Source organism: Rhincodon typus, chromosome 5 (assembly GCF_021869965.1).
Source record: "Rhincodon typus isolate 14 chromosome 5, sRhiTyp1.1, whole genome shotgun sequence".
Taxonomy (NCBI): domain Eukaryota; kingdom Metazoa; phylum Chordata; class Chondrichthyes; order Orectolobiformes; family Rhincodontidae; genus Rhincodon; species Rhincodon typus.
In genome coordinates, this window is record NC_063336.1 from 12,765,265 (window position 1) to 12,780,363 (window position 15,099).

The following is a 15,099-nucleotide window of genomic DNA, read 5'->3' on the forward strand; positions in this document are numbered from 1 at the left end:
GAAAGGGTCTAGGCCCGAAACGTCAGCCTTCCTGCTCCTCTGATGCTGCTTGGCCTGCTGTGTTCATCCAGCTCTACACCTTGTTATCTCCCTTGTCTATACTTCGTCCAGGCGCTGTCTAATCATCAATGTTAGAGGATACACCAGTATAGAATTTTCCAGAGGAGGTCCTTTTGTTCAAAGTCAACCAATTTGGACATGTTATGACACAACTTCAGGGAATGCAGGACTTGAATGTGGACCCCTAGTCTATTTGCAAGGACATTACCACTGCACGAGGCACAGTTCTTAGCTAGTAAGATAGTTTATTGCATTATTGCAATAGGAGGCAGTGGTATCATGAATGTCATGGGATTTGTAATCCAGAACCTCAGGCTCATGGGGACATGGGTTTGAATCCCACCATGGCAGATGGAGAAATTTGAATTCAATAAAAAGCTGGTCTAATGGCAACCATATAACCACTGTCTGTTGTTGTAAAAATCCTATCTAGTTCACTAAAGAAAGGAAATCTGCCATCCTTACCCACATGTGACTTCAGACCCACAGTAAATGTGTTTGACTCTGAAGTGGTCTTTGCAATAGGGGAAGGGCAATAAATGTTGGCCTGCTCACGATCAAATAAAAATCTACTACTAGTCAGGCCTAAGTGTTTAGGATAAACTGTAGGTTGGTAACTTTAATGAATACCACAAAAAGAGTCTCGGCTGCATCACTGTTGGCAGTGAGGGAACCACCTGGAGGGAACAACATATTAGACCTCATCCTTGAAAATCTTTCTGCTGCAGATTCACCTTCCAGAACAGCTTCAGTAGATGTGACCACCCCATAGTCCATGTGGAGATGACGTCACCTATCCCAACAGACCACGTGTACCCACAGTCATCGCTGCAGATGTTAGATCGGCCTTCTTGAAAGTGAACCCATGGAAAACGACTGGCCCAGATGGAGTCCCCAACCGTGCACACAGATCCTGTGCGGACCAGCTGGCGGGACTATCTGCAGACATCTTTAACCTCTCCTCACTATGATCTGATGTTCCCAAATGCTTTAAGAAGACCACCATCATGCTGGTGCAAAGAAAAATCATGCAGCGTGCCTCAAAGACTACAGCCCAGTGGCTCTGACCTCCATAATTATGAAGTGCTTCGAGAGGTTAGTCATGGCCCACATCAACTCCAGTTTACCAAACTGCCTTGATCCTTTGCAATTTGCCACCCGATGCAACAGGTCCACGCCATTCTCCCTGGCCCTAAACTCATCCCTAGAATGTCTGGATAACGAGGATATCTACGCCAGGCTCCTACTTATTGGCTACATTTCTGCCTTCAATATACACCATCATTCCACACAAGCTCATCTCTAAAATCTGAGACGTAGGCCTCGACTCCCCACTCTGTAACTGGATCCTTGACTTTTTGACCCGTACACTGCAATCAGTAAAAATAGGTGACACACTAACATTCTATCCTGGTCCACCCACGTTGACGCGAGTATCAAGAAAGCACAACAATGTCTCTACTTCTTCAGGAGCTAAGGAAATTCAACATATCCACAAGGACTCTTACCAATTTTTAGAGCTGCACCATGGAAAATATTCTATCTGGATGCATCACAGCGTGGTTTGGCAACGGTTTCTCCAAGACTGCAAGAAAATACAGAGAGTGGTAGACACAGCCCAGTCTATCAAGCACACCAGCCTTCAATGCACTGACTCCATCTATACATCTTGCTGCCTCAGGAAACATAATCAAAGGCCCCTCCTACCCCAGTTATACTCTATTCTCCTCTCTTCCATTGGGCAGAAGATGGAAATGTTTGAATACATGTACAAACAGATTCATGAACAGCTTCTTCCCTGCTGTTGTCAGACTTTTGAACAGACACCTGTTAAATATCAGTTCTGATCTCTCTCTCTCTGCACCTTCTCTGTGGCTGTAACACTGTATTCTGTATTCTGCAGTCTGTTCTGTTACCTTTGCATTTTGTATAGTACGATCTACCTGTATAGCAGGTAGAAAAAACAACATTTTTCACTGTATCTCAGTACATGTGATAACAGTCAATCAAGCCATACCTTCACAACGAGGATTAGTGTGAGATAATATAACCATGCTAAATGGGATAGATTTTGAACAGATCAGAAAACTGGGAGATCTATGAGGCGCTGTGGGCCATCAACAGCAGGGGAGCTGAACTCAAATACAATCTGCAATCTCATGACCCAGTACTTCCCTTACTCTACCATTAGCTTCAAGTAGGCGATCAACCCTGGTTTAATGAACTATACAGAAGGTCATTCCAAGAACAGCACCAAGCATACCTCAAAATGAGGTGTCAACCTGGAGATGCTAAATCAGAGGCTACCTGCATGCCAAACAACATAAGCAGCAAGTGATAGATAGGACTAATCAATTCCACAAACAATGGATCACATCTAAGCTCCGCAGTCCTTCCACATTCCATTGTAAATGGTGGTGGACACTTAAACAACTCACTGGAGAAGGAAGCTCCACAATTATTCCAATCTGCATTGATGGGGGAGCCTAACAAAACACTCCAAGACATAAGGCTGAAGCAACTGCACAAGCTTCAGAAATGGTAAAGAGATGACCTATCTCAGCTTTATATGTAAGTCCCCAGTATTACAGGTAACAGTCTTTAGCCAGGTCAAAACAGCTGGAGGCAGTGGAAGCTGCGAAGATTGACAATATCCTGAGAAAATACTTTTTCTGAAGAATTAGCAAATATGTCACGCACTTGAACTGAGATCTTCCTGCTCCGAACCTCTCAGCTCAGCACCACACAGTGAATTCACCCCAGCGAGCAAATGGGAAGTGAATTTCATAATCACAGTCTTAAGAAAAAAGGCATTCTTTGGATGACTGTACACAGTGACCAAATAGATAGCAAGAAAAACTTGAAGGTTCACCTCAGCATCTGATACTGATTGGAATGGTAGGTGATGCTGTTGTTCATATCTTAAAATGCAGACTAGGAGATAGAGTAGGGTTAACCACTCAGCAAGAGGTCCTTGGAATGGATAATGACAGTCGTAGGTGGAAATGGGACAACTTTCCCACCATTTTCTCTGGGAGAAGGCTGCACACAGCTTCTCCCTTTCTCCCGACCTCTTGTGATGCTATTAAAATGAAATATACCTTTCGCTGTTGCTTCACACCGTACTGAACTTTTGTTAATGACAGTGATGATAAAGTCTGATCCATTACCAAAAGGTCACTCGGTTCATTTCCTCCTGTTAATCAGATTTATTTGGATAATCCTTGATAATGTTCCATTGGATGTCTTAACTTGACCATCAGCGTTAAATTAAAACACAATAAAAGACTGTAAATCACACTTGCTTAGATCGTAATTATCCGATAGCTACCATGCAAAGAGTCTTAATGGCCGCACACCTCAGTGTCCTTCACTCTGAAAAAGTCCATTACAGCAACAAAAAATAGATTTTGTGGTACTATCATGCAAATATTTGATGCACTTATGCAAACTTTCTCACTCATTGTTTAACTAACCATTTAAAATAAATGGGCAGCACTTCCTTTAAATTAGTCTAGCAAGGAGTTCCAGATGGATAAAGTTTTAGGATTCAGCTCTTTAATATGACATAGGACTTAGGAAAGAAAAGAATACTTTGGAATAATGACAAGCCATTGACTTGTCATTGGCTGCTTCCTTCCCCAGTGGGTAGCTGTCAGAAGCTGAATCATACTGTCTGAACCAGTTAAAATTGTACCCAATATGAGCTTCCAACTAAATATCTCTTCCATTACTGAAACTACTTATTTCCACCTTTGAAATTAGAACATAGAACATATAACATTACAGCGCAGTACAGGCCCTTCGGCCCTCAATGTTGCGCCAACCTGTGAAACCAATCTGAAGCCCATCTAACCAAAACTATTCCATTATCATCCATATGTTTATTCAATGACCATTTAAATGCCCTTAAATTTGGCGAGTCTACTACTTTTGCAGGCAGGGCATTCCACGCCCTTACTACTCTCTGAGTAAAGAACCTACCTCTGACATCTGTCCTATATCTATCACCCCTCAATTTAAAGCTATGTCCTCTCATGCTAGCCATCACCATCTGAAGAAAAAGGCTCCCACTGTCCACCCTATCTAATCCTCTGATCATCTTGTATGTCTCTATTAAGTCACCTCTTAATCTTCTTCTCTCTAACAAAAACAGCCTCAAGTCCCTCAGCCTTTCCTCATAAGACCTTCCCTCCATACCAGGCAACATCCTGGTAAATCTCCTCTGCACCCTTTCCAATGCTTCCACATCCTTCCTATAATGCGGCGACCGGAACTGTACGCAATACTCCAAGTGCGGCCGCACTAGAGTTTTGTACAGCTGCAACATGACCTCATGGCTCCGAAACTCAATCCCTCTACCAATAAAACCTAACACACTGTACGCCTTCTTAACAACGCTATCAACCTGGGTGGCAACTTTCAGTGATCTATGCACATGGACATTGAGATGTCTCTGCTCATCCACACTACCAAGAATCTTATCATTAGCCCAGTACTCTGTATTCCTGTTACTCCTTCCAAAGTGAATCACCTCACACTTTTCCGCATTAAACTCCATTTGCCACCTCTCAGTCCAGCTCTGCAGCTTATCTATGTCCCTCTGTAAGCTGCAACATCCTTCCGCACTATCCACAACTCCACCGACTTTGATGTCATCCGCAAATTTACTAACCCATCCTTCTACGCCCTCATCCAGGTCATTTATAAAAATGACAAACAGCAGTGGCCCCAAAACAGATCCTTGAGGTACACCACTAGTAACTGAACTCCAGGATGAACATTTCCCATCAACCACCACCCTCTGTCTTCTTACAGCTAGCCAATTTCTGATCCAAACCGCTAAATCACCCTCAATCCCATGCCTCCGTATTTTCTGCAATAGCCTACCATGGGGAACCTTATCAAACGCTTTACGGAAATCCAAATACACCACATCAACCGCTTTACCCTCATCCACCTGTTTGGTCACCTTCTCAAAGAACTCAATAAGGTTTGTGAGGCACGACCTACCCTTCACAAAACCGTGTTGACGATCCCTAATCAAATTATTCCTTTCTAGATGATTATAAATCCTATCTCTTATAATCCTTTCCAACACTTTACCCACAACCGAAGTAAGGCTCACTGGTCTATAATTACCAGGGCTGTCTCTACTCCCCTTCTTGAACAAGGGGACAACATTTGCTAGTCTCCAGTCTTCTGTCACTATTCCTGTAGACAATGGCGACATACCACTGCCTCAGCCTGTCTGCTGCTCAAATGCCCTCCTGGACAATCTGTTACATTCTTGAGACTGAGGTCATCTGAAACATTATTTCATGTGACCCCCTACCCCTCTCCAGGCCCTGCTTACGCATCAGCCTTGTCCTTGTTGTTCTACACTGATCCTCAGTTAAGCAGCATCTCAAGTTTAAAATTCTCATCCTTGTTTTCAAATCCTTACATGGCTTCACACCTCTCGAACCAAGTATTCTTCTCTGATCCTACAATCCTTTGAGATGTTGGCATTCCTTTAATTCTGGCCTTTGGTCACTCCAACATCAATGGCAGCATCTTTGGCTGCCTAGGTCCTGAGCTCTGGAGTTCCCTTCCAAAACCACTGTCTCAAAAATTTGAGCAACATCCATTTCATCCCTTCTACTATGCTGTAGTGACACAAATGGCATTTTCCACTAAAAGGATATTGTTATCAAGCTAGAAAGATGTTCTGCCACCTGCAATGTAAATGAATACTGTGGCATATGAGTTTTAGTGCTGGTGTGATGCCAAGGTGCGCAGGTATATATTCAAATGACTGGCAGATTACGTCAAAAAGCATGTCCCTTTGGCTGTTCACACAGGCAGAATACGGCCCTTACTGAACCAACCCATTTGTAAAACTTTGAACATGATGTCCAATGTTAGATGTGACTCTGGACAACACTTGCTAAACAATTGCAATTGTGCTCAGAATTATACTAACATCCAATTGTCAATTAGACTCACAGTATGTCTTACTTATGGGTGCTAGAAACTATGTAGATTCATGCATGATGTTTTGCCATTTGGAATTAGGAAAAATATGTCCACACTTTGCATCCTTTTCAATGAAACAAAAGCTTAAGAAGGTGCAAACATTCCATGGTACACTCCCAGGACAAATTTGACAAATCAGGGTTGACTTGTCTAGTTTGAAGTTCAACAAAATCTCAGCAATTGTTCCCTGGCATGCTTTCCAGGACCATGTCTCAACCAGTCGGTGCTCATTTGGCAAAAAATTAGCATAATCATCTTCTGAAGTATAAATAGTTGCATCTTTTGGTATTTGGTATTCTTGTGAATCTGCCCTGATGTGTGCCACATGCAAAAAGCTTCAAAAGTGTTTCTTTTTACAGCAACCATCACATTCTGTACCACTGAGCAATTATTAAAAATCTGTATGCAAACTATATATGTCATGTTGCCATGGAAATGTAGTCAAAGGGGCAAATACTTTTGGTTGCCATATTGCTGCTGTGTTTAGCAGTCTGTCCAGTTTGTGGCAGGAGAACTGTAGAGAAAGTAGTGGGAAAATCTACCAGCAGCTCAAACAAGGAGCAAAGGGCCATCAGGAACTAACAGTGTTTCAGATTTGGAGTTACAATGTGAGTGAAGCCTGTGTTCAGGCTGAGGAAATTTAAGCTCAGAATGTGTTGAAATAGGTATGGACAGTTCACCTACCCTAATGCAAGTGGGAGAGTCCATTCAATTCAAAAACTAACAGGGACCCTCAGGAGAATAAAATTGAATTCCTGGGAGCTGTGACTCACTTTCGATTTCCCTCAAGCTTTCTTTTAATATGAAATAAAGGAGTTCTCAGTTGAAATTAGAAGTAGAAAGGGGAAAGTTCAGTTTGAAATTTCATTTTAATGTATAAATATTTATAAAATATCATATTAGGTTAACATTGCAGCTTCTTTTTCTTCCATGAGGTTTATCACCATCATTTTGGCTCCATTGCTGATCACAGTCTTTATACAATGTAATGAACAATGTTTCCAACTACTCACATGATGCACTGCAAAAATTCTCCAGAGATCCTAGGCAGCACCTTCTGGTTTGAATTCAAACAAAATCTCAGCAGTTAATTGTTCCCTGGCATGTTTTCCATGACAATGCCTCAATCATTTGCCATTATGAGCACCAACCAAAATGACAGGGCCATTTACATATAGAAAGGCAAGGCCAGCAGAGACATGGAAACACCACCATCTGCAAGTTCCTCTCCCAGCCACTCACTTGGAAATATATCACTGTTCCATCACTGTGGCTGGGTCAAAATCCTGGAATAGAAAGGCAAATTGCGAGATGGATATAAAAGTTTACAGAGAGAGATTGTTAGGTTAAGAAAGTGGGCAAAAAGTTGTCAGATAGAGAGCATTGTGTAAAAAATTGAAGTTTTCATTTTGGAAGGGAGAACAAAAGAACAGAGTATTAATTAAATGGAGAAAAACTGCAGAAAGCTGCAGCAAAAAAGGTCTCGGGGATACTCATGCAGGAAGCACAGAAAGCTAGCAGAAAGGTACAGAGGTAATCAGGAAGGCCAAAGGAATGTTGGTCCTTATTTCAAAGGGGTTGGAGTACAAAAGAAGGGAAGTCTTACTGCAGTTGTACTAGGTGCTGATGAGAGCAGATCTGGAATACTATGAGCAGTTTTGGTCCCCTTACTTAAGGAACTGTATTATATTACTGGAGGCAGTTCAGAGGAAGTTCACTAGAACAATCTCTAGTATGGAGGCAACAAGGTGCAGGGCTGGATGAACACAGCAGGCCAAGCAGCATCATAGGAGCAGAGAGGCTGACGTTTCGGGCCTAGACCCTTCGCGATTGTCTTTTGAGCAAATATTGAACAGGTTGGGACTTTACTCTCTAGAGTTTACAAGAATGAAAGAATATCTCATTGAGACATATTCTTAAGGAGTTTGAAAGGGTAAATACTCATACGATGTTTCCCCTCATGGGGAGTCTAGGGCCAGAGGGCATAGTCTCAGAATAAAGGGGTGCTGATTTACGATGGAGATGAGGGGAAATTACTTATTATCTCTTATTCTCCCAATCCTGCCGTCATGGGAATCAGTCTGGTGAGCCTTCACTGGACTCTCTCAATAGTAAGAATGTCCTTCCTCAGACTAGGAGACCAAAATTGCACACAATACTCAAGGTGCGGCCTCACCAAGGCCCTGTGTAATTGTAACAAGAAATGATGGTGCTGTGATGGACTGGGTTCTAATCTTACCACAACAATGGATGGCATTTAAGTTTAAGTTATTGGGAGACTGGATAGACTGGGATTGCTTTCTTTAGAGCAGACGAGACTGAAGGGAGGAACTTGATTGAGATGTACAAAATTATGAGAGACATAGATGATGTAAACAGAAAGGAACTTTTCTCACTGGTAGAGGGATCAAATACTAGAGGGCATAGATTTAAGTAAGGGTTGGGAGGTTCAAAGAGAAAGTGAGGAAAATATTTTCATCCACAGGATGGTGGGAATCTGGAACTCACGAGCTATAAGGGTGGTAGAGGTAGAAAACCTCATAACACTTAAGAAGGATACAGATCAGCACTTACAATGCCAAGGCATACAAGGCTATGGGTCAAGTGCTGGGAAATGGGATTAGAACAGTTAAGTGGTTATTTTTGACTGGCGCAGACTCGATGGGCCGAAGGGATGTTTTATGTACTATAGACTTCTATAAGGCTGCTGAATGAGAAGCTGCTTTGTTTCTGATACTGCTCGCAGAGGCTCATTGGAACCAGCCCAGTGGATCCAGGCGCAGAGGCTGTGTGTGCCCCTCTGTTGCTGCACTAAGGATGAGCAACACATGTGTCTCAGGGCCCAGTACCAAACTCCAGCTGATGAGGAGCTGACTCCTCCTGAGGAGCTTATGCCATAAGTGTCCCATGAAGTAGTGAAGATCCAGGAGAGACACAGTCACTCGTCTTCAAAGAAACACAGAGAGGGGCCAGTGATAATGTAATCTGTCCAGAGGTGGGGATCTGAACAGCCTGAGGTGCTGTTCAATGTATCAATGTAACTGCTCCATCCACTGGGACCATCGAGGGACGTGGGATGGTTCATGGACGTCAGGTTTCCATGTAGGCCATGTCTGGTACAATCCAGACAGAAGACTTCATGTAATCCTTGGGGAATCTCTGCTCAAACCATAGGGTGCAGCGAGACACTGAGATAGACAATGGGAATCTGGGAGAGCGTCAGCACAGCAATAAGGTGGATGTTCCTCAGACAGGACAGCATCGCAGCACCAGACATAGCAATGTAGGAAAGAATGTTGGTCAATGGAACTGTATTATGAGAAGCCATCTTTCACTGAGTGTAAATGTTTTGATGCCGCTGAGACCAGGCCATGTAGGCAGCCAGACCAGACATTTACGGGCAACAGACAGCATGGTACAAACAGCATTAATGCAATCCTGCAGCCTTCGATTCAGTTTGCCCAGTGCCTTTGACAAACCTGTTCCTAAGTCTACATGTGCATGTGGATGACTGTTGACATTATGGGGTCCTCTCCTGCCCAGAGTTTCACTGGTGCCAGATCTCCAGCAGTCCTCCAGGTGCCAGCTGCCTGGGGCATCTCCTTTTCACCCAACCGCGGAGACGTGACAGTGATGTGCCCACCAGAATGTACTCCTGGCTGCACTCTCGCTGAAATACCCACTGAGGTGCCAGTATCGGTGCTGGTAGAGGGTGCAGGAGGCAGCCTTGCTAGTGCATCCTCTCAGGGATCTGCGGCTTCTTCCTCAGAGGTGGGGGAAGAGATGATGTCTCGTGGGGCTGCTCTATTCGGACCAGGCACTGGTCGTACCTGCAGGATACCTTATGGGCAGTGAGGACGGTGTCTCGTCACCTGTCTTGGCTCTCTCCGTTCTATTCTGGATGATTTTCTCTTGCGATGAGATCAAAGGAAAGGGATACAAGTGGCTAGAACAGCTCTTACAGTTAGTGCAAATGTGGGGGGGGTGGCATTGGTGGGGTCAGTGGGGGGATTATTCTGGTGAGCTGTCCCAAGTGACTGAATGGGCAGCATAAAGGGGTGAGCAGGGTCAGTCTCATGGTGGGGTTTGGAGCTGGGAGCGAGAGAGGGTAGATGTTGCAGGCAATAGTGAGAATGGTAGAGCATGGCACTTGGTGGGAGATGGGTGCAATGCCACAGTTAGAGTGCGTGTAAGCTAGCAGATAAGTGACAGTGGTACTGACCCTCGTAGAGTGCATCAGACCATTAACTGTCTTGCGGCATTATTGGACATTCCTTCAAACTATGAAAATGGCACTAATTTGAATGGAAACCTTGAACCAGGATGTTAGAGTCTGAGGAAAGAGATTGCCCTCTCCTGCATCATATGGTCCACCAGAACCTTCAGGTCCTTGTCAACAAAGCCAGGGACTACTTTGCCTCTGTCCACCATCTCCAGGGTTGTTCTTCACATAGAACAGCTGTGACTGATGAATTAACCATGTGTGACCTGTTCCAGAGAAAACAACTTTCCCCCCATTCAGGCCTACAGAGAGAAATCACCTTCCTGAAATTGACACTTAGCCAATTTCTGGTAGAATTCAGCTCTTCACAGGGAAATGTGCATTTTAGCTAAACGTTCAGCTATCTTACGTAAGACTTTCACTTATTGGAGGTAAAGAATCTTACTACACATGGAGTACATTTTAGCTTTTTGTGCCAATTGAGTTCTTCAGTAGAGCTATCCAATTAGTCATGTTCATCCCATTTTTTTTCTCCCCAGCAGGCTATAAATGTTTTCCCTTTCAAATATATGTCCAATCAAAAGGCACAATTGAATCTGTTTGTGTCTCCCTTTCCTGCATTGCTTCCCAGATCACAACAGAGCGCTTTGTTTAAACAATGTGCTCCTCATTTCCCCCAATGGCTTTTTTGCCAATTATCTTCAATCTGTGTTCACTGGTTGCTAACCCTCCTGCCACAGCAATCAGCATTAGCTTAGTTAGTCCATCAAATCCCATTGCCACACATCTTTAATGGACTCTTCCAGCCAGCAATAGGGAGGAATGCAGTGATCACACTGCCAACTGGGTCAGTTAAGAACTCATTTCTTTACCAAAGTCTTATTTTAGAATAATATTATCAGAACTTTTTCTTCGCTTGCTTTTTGAAAGTTACAATCAAATTTATTTCCACAACTCCTTAAGCAGTATTCTCCAAAACCAAAATGTTAATATTTGAAAAACTTATTGATCACTGTACAAAATATTTGACGTGAGAGTGTTTGACTGTGACAAGCAGGCTAAACATCTTACAGCCTGTCCTCTGAAAGTCATGAAAGCTTTCTGACTCCCTAGAAACACACATCTGAACAGTGCCTTGAGCTAACACTTTCTTTGGGGATTGAGTTGAGATTTGCTCAGCTCATTTTTCCTTGTAGAAGAAAGAAGGAGTGATTACTTTTCATACAAACACTGAAAGGTGATGTTCATCCTAAGTGCAAAAACGATAGCAGAGCACTGAAAATTATACCGAATGAGATTTTTATTTCCGCTGTGACCCTGATCTTCCGGTTGTTTGCCATTTCAATGAACCCTCATGTTACCATTTCCAGTGAATCACAATGCAAGCTTGAGGAATGCTCTCATTTTCCACTTGGGCACGCAAGGTCTCAACAATGAATTCGCTAATTTCAGAAACTGACCATACTATGTCTGTTCTCCACTTTTCTTACATCCTCTTCCCCCCATTTTCTCCCACAGCAGTGTCATGTTTGTGTTGCTTACTTTGCACTAAGTAGTGTCACTGACCAGACTAAAGCTCCCTCAAAATATATCAAGGAGATAGCCTAGACCCTAATTTTTTATTTTATTTGAAGGCGCTATGTTCCAGATGTGATTTGAATAGTCTGCTACTCGGCTTTAAGCAAAACACTCTTTATTCTTACAACACAATTAACGTACAATCAAAAGAAAAGCAATCGACAAAGCTTTAACTCTGTTGAAATGATTCATAAAATAACATATTATTTAAGTACGAATCATCAATATAGCAGCATCGCATAAACACACACTTAGTAAAGACAAATTCAGCAAAACAGACTTCCTCACATGTTATCTCGGAACATCAAAAAGGGACACCAAAAGAAGCAATCTCGTAGCAGAGAGAAAACTCAAACTTTTTGCTGCATCAGAGAAAGAGAGCTGGATCTATCATCTTCAATAGCCATATCCGACCCCAACTGAAAGCAAAGCTAAAATCCTGGGTCTGTGTGAGCCTGACTCCATCAACTCATGCTTCTTTTGTGTAATTTATAAATAACTCAAGAAGCTCAAATCTTTTATCCACTGTTTCTGAAGCAGACACCACTTCACCACTGTGGCAACATGTCTCTGCAAGAGAAACAACACAGAACAATTTTGTTTTAAAGGCACAGTACCATCACAGGAGCAAGGAAAAATCTCTCCCTTTCACATCTTAATTTACATCCTTTATACTTTTTTTTCTTTCTTCATTATTAACAGCCCCTTTTGCTTTTGCATTGGGTTTGCACACCACTTACCCTCTTGCCTCTCTTCTGCCCCTGTCAAACGTATAAAAAAAAACCTTATTTTCCTGATCTGAAGAAGGGTCACTGGACTTTATTTTATTCAGTCACGGGACATGGACATCATTGACCAGCGCAATATTTGTTGCTCGTCCCTAAGTGCCAGAGGTTGAGAGCCAACCACAGTGCTGTGGGTCTAGAGTCACATGTAGGCCAGACTGGGTAATAATGGCAGATTTCCTTCCCTAAAGGACGCTAATGAATCAGATGGGTTTTTCACAATCATAGAACATAGAATATAGAACAGTACAGCACAGTACAGGCCCTTCGGCCCACGATGTTGTGCCGAACTTTTACCCTAAACCTAAGGTCTATCTAACCTCCACCCCGACCTAATACTATCATCCATATGCCTATCTAATACCGCTTAAATGCCCCTAATGAGGCCGACTCCGCTACCCTCTCCAGTAATACATTCCACGCCCCGACCACTCTCTGAGTAAAGAACCTACCTCTGACATCTCCCCTATATCTACCTCCACTCACTTTAAAACTATGCCCCCTTGTAATAGCTACCTCCACCCTAGGAAAAAATCTCTGGCTGTCTACTCTATCTATACCTCTGCTCATTTTGTACACCTCTATCAAGTCACCTCTCATCCTTCGTCATTCTAAAGAGAAAAGCCCTAGCTCTCTCAACCTTTCCTCCTAACACCTTCCCTCCATTCCAGGCAACATCCTGGTAAATCTCTTCTGCACCTTTTCCAACACCTCCACATCTTTCCTGTAATGAGGCGACCAGAACAGGACACAATACTCCAGACGTGGCTGAACCAGGGTTTTGTATAGCTGGAGCATAACTTCACGGCTCTTGAACTCAATCCCTCTATTAATGAAAGCTAACACACCATACGCCTTCTTAACAACTCTATCCACCTGGGTGGCAGCTTTCAGGGAACTGTGAACATGAACCCCAAGATCCCTCTGCTCCTCCACACTGCCAAGATTCTTTCCGTTAACCCTATATTCTGCGTTCAAGTTTGTCCTTCCAAAATGAATCACCTCACACTTTTCAGGGTTAAACTCCATCTGCCACTTCTCTGCCCAGCTCTGCATCCTATCAATGTCCCTTTGTAACCGTGCCATTAGACACTGAATCCCAGATTTTTAAATTGAATTTCAATTCAGCCATCTGCCAAGTCAGGATTTGAACCTGGGTCTGCAGAACGTTACTTGGGTCTCTGAATTAAAAGTCTAGTGATAATACCACCAGGCCATTGTCTTCCCTAAAACTTAAAATGTTAACTCTTGTTTTCTCTTCATATATGCACACATATCCTCTCCACAACTCTACTCTCAGTCACCACTGCAGATGACAGATCGGCCTTGTTGAGGGTGAACCCATGGAAAGTAATTAGCCCAGATGGATTCTCCAGCCATATATTGTAGTATACTCAGATCCTGTGTGGATCAGCTGGCGGGCATATTTGCTGATAGCTTTAACCTCTCCTTACTACAACGTGAGGTTGCTATCTGTTTCAAGAAAACCACTGTCATTCTGGTGCCATAGAAAAATCAGGCAACATGCCTTAATGACTACAAAGCATTATGACGTGCTTTGAGAGATTAGTAATGGCACACATTAATTCTAGTCTCCCAGACTGCCTTGATCCACTACAATTCACCTACTGTTATAATAGGTGCAATCTCCCTGGCCCTACGCTCGTCCCTAGAACATCTGGATAGCAAGGTTATCCACATCAGACTCCTATTTATTGACTTTATCTTCAACACCGTAACTTGAACCAAACTCATCTCCAGATTCCAAGACCTAGGATGTTACTGATCCCTCTGTAACTGGATCCTTGATTTCCTGACTCACAGACCGCGGTCAGTAAGGACAGGCCACAACACCTCCTCTACAATAATCCTCAACATCACTACCCTACAATGCTGTGTACTCAGCCCCATATTGTACTCCTTATACAGTCACCACTGTGTGGCCAAATTCAGCTCTAAATCCATTTAAAAATTTGCTGCTGACACCACCATAGTGAGTTGAATCTCAAACAATGATGAGACAGAGTACAAGGAAGAGGTAGACAGCTTAGTGGCATGGCCTAGAGACAACAATCTCTCCCTCAATGTCAACAAAATGAAGGATGTCATCGATTTCAGGAAGTGGATTGGAGGACATGCCCCTGTCTGTACCAATGGTGCTGAGGTGGAAGTGGTCAAGTGCTTCAAGTTCCTAGGAGTAAGTATCACCAACAATCTGTCCTGGTCCATCCACGTCGATGTAACAGTCTAGAAAGACCATCAACATCTCTACTTCCTTAGGAGGCTCAGGAAATCCAGCAAATCCACAATAACCTTTAACAATTCTTGTAGACACACCATAGGAAGCATCCTATTTGGATGCATCACAGCTTAGTATGGCAACTGTTCTGGACAAGAAGTCAAGAAATTACGGAGAGTTGTGAACGCATCCCAGTC